The sequence below is a fragment of the Nerophis ophidion genome, linkage group LG29, assembly GCF_033978795.1.
Source record: "Nerophis ophidion isolate RoL-2023_Sa linkage group LG29, RoL_Noph_v1.0, whole genome shotgun sequence".
Classification (NCBI taxonomy): domain Eukaryota; kingdom Metazoa; phylum Chordata; class Actinopteri; order Syngnathiformes; family Syngnathidae; genus Nerophis; species Nerophis ophidion.
In genome coordinates this window covers 28633396-28636355 of record NC_084639.1, presented here as the reverse complement: position 1 = coordinate 28636355, position 2960 = coordinate 28633396, and positions in this window count along the sequence as shown.

Genomic DNA, 2960 nt, shown 5'->3' with positions numbered 1-2960 from the left:
ATTATTCATAGTTTTCCGAACAGTAATAAAATATTCTTATATGCTATAAGTGACCAGACGACCCATATCAAAACTGGGAATATAATCCCAAAGAAGGATGGGGGGTGTTTTCCATTACATTCTTTTTTAATGGAGTGTTTTAACACATATTATAATATTACCATGAATTGATTAACGTGGACTCCGACTTAAACAAGTTGAAAAACTTATCGGGGTGTTACCATTTAGTGGTCGATTGTACAGAATATGTACTTTACTGTGTAATCTACTAATACAAAATCTTCAATCAATCATCCATCCATCCATCCATCATCTTCCGCTTATCCGAGGTCGGGTCGCGGGGGCAGCAGCCTAAGCAGGGAAGCCCAGACTTCCCTATCTCCAGCCACTTCGTCTAGCTCTTCCCGGGGGATCCCGAGGCGTTCCCAGGCCAGCCGGGAGACATAGTCTTTCCAACGTGTCCTGGGTCTTCCCCGTGGCCTCCTACCAGCTGGACGTGCCCTAAACACATCCCTAGGGAGGCGTTCGGGTGGCATCCTGACCAGATGCCCGAACCACCTCATCTGGCTCCTCTCGATGTGGAGGAGCAGCGGCTTTACTTTGAGTTCCTCCCGGATGGCAGAGCTTCTCACCCTATCTCTAAGGGAGAGCCCCGCCACCCGGCGGAGGAAACTCATTTCGGCCGCTTGTACCCGTGATCTTATCCTTTCGGTCATGACCCAAAGCTCATGACCATAGGTGAGGATGGGAACGTAGATCGACCGGTAAATTGAGAGCTTTGCCTTCCGGCTCAGCTCCTTCTTCACCACAACGGATCGATACAACGTCCGCATTACTGAAGACGCCGCACCGATCCGCCTGTCGATCTCACGATCCACTCTTCCCCCACTCGTGAACAAGACTCCTAGGTACTTGAACTCCTCCACTTGGGGCAGGGTCTCCTCCCCAACCCGGAGATGGCACTCCACCCTTTTCCGGGCGATCAATCATATGCTTGCCATTATTTTTATTTGTACGATACATTAACATACATGTGGTAAAAATAAATGACAACATTTAAAAAGGTTTTAACACTAAGTTCTGGTGGCATTCATTTAGCAATATGATTATTTTGACTTTCCTGAAATATGTTGTGCCTGTCATGTTGGCTACGAAATAATAATCTTTGTATTTATAGTGTGATGCACTTCGACTATAAAGACAAACTGTGGTATTTTTGGTTGTATAAAAGTGATGAAAGTGTTCACAAATTTTCCATTCACGTGTTTGTGATCGATTCGCTCGTTGACTTAATTGATGTTGCACGCTGCTTGAACAGCAGAGGGCGCCCTCCTCCGCCACACCACACACTCCTGCAAAGTGCGCGCTCTTATCATATACCCACTAACTATTTCAGCTTTAAAGTGCACTTTATTGACGCGCAACATAAATGTTGTGTTTGCGTCTGCACGTGCAGCCAAGCAAACAGCGGGTGTTGTTGCTGGCAGACGCCATTTGGAAATATAGGCCGCGTAAGCACTGTACAATCCAATTATTTCTTTGCAAAACCCAATTAGGCATTAAAAAAGGTTAACGCCAGCGCCTGAAACGTTTTTGTTTAATAATCCCATTACTGGCGGCTCATCATGTATAAAATGGAGCAGAGGACAGAAAAGTTTGCACTTCTTAAAGGAATGTGCAGGAAAAAGCCGCGGAGGTTTTTCTGCGTCTTGAGGATTTGACGCCCGTGGACTTTCTAACACTGACCACCGCACACAATAGGTAAGAGATCAAAACATGCCTTGCATGCCTTACATATACATATACATATACACACATATTATATATATATATATATATATATATATATATATATATATATATATATATATATATATATATATATATATATATATGAATAGTGTGCCTCTTATAAATGATATTTTAGTGAGAGGAAAGAGGTTGATGATCTTTTAGGCGTCAGCTCGAAACTCGCATCTCTCTGGTGGTTTCACGTCACGCGTGAATTGGAAAAAGTCTTCTTATGCATTATTTAAGCACAAACATGTCCATTTCTATGCTGTGAGCTCATATTTGATATGATCATAAACACCTTAATATTATTATTATTATTAATATTATTATATCTATCATTATATATGATTAAAATATACGTCGTATGACACTTTTTATTTCCGACCTCTTTCACCCGTGAAAACATTTTGCAAACAGAAACATTTTATTACAATTCAAAATTTTCTTTTGATTGTATCTTTACAAAAAAAAAAAAAGGGCGAAATAAGGTTGTTAAATAAATCCACCTTTCAATGTTTGTTTGAGAATCAACAAAACTGTTGGAGGAATATGTTTTAAATATTGAGCAAACAGTACATCTAATTTATTCCTAGTAGTTTTTGTTTTTCAATGTGTTTTTTTAAATCATCATTATTATGATTTATATCTTATATGTCATACATGTCACTGTAATATAATAAAAACATACAGGTTACTGTAATATAATAAAACATGTTTCTGTAATATAATAACACAACGTTACTGTAATATAATAACACATGTTACTGTAATATAATAAAAACATCCATGTTTTGTAATATAATAATACTTGTTTCTGTAGAATACATGTTACAGCAATATAATAAAACATATATGTTACTGTACATGTTACTGTAATATAATAACACATGTTATTGTAATATAATAACACAACGTTATTGTAATATAATAACACAACGTTACTGTAATATAATAACACATGTTACGGTAATATAATAAAAATATACATGTTCTGTTGTATAATAAAACATATATGTTACTGTAATATGATAAATACATACATGCTACTGTAATACAATACAACATTTATGTTACTGTAATATAATAAATACATACATGTTATTGTAACACAATAAAACACATATGTTACTGCAATATTTTTATTATTCTACACTAACATATATGTT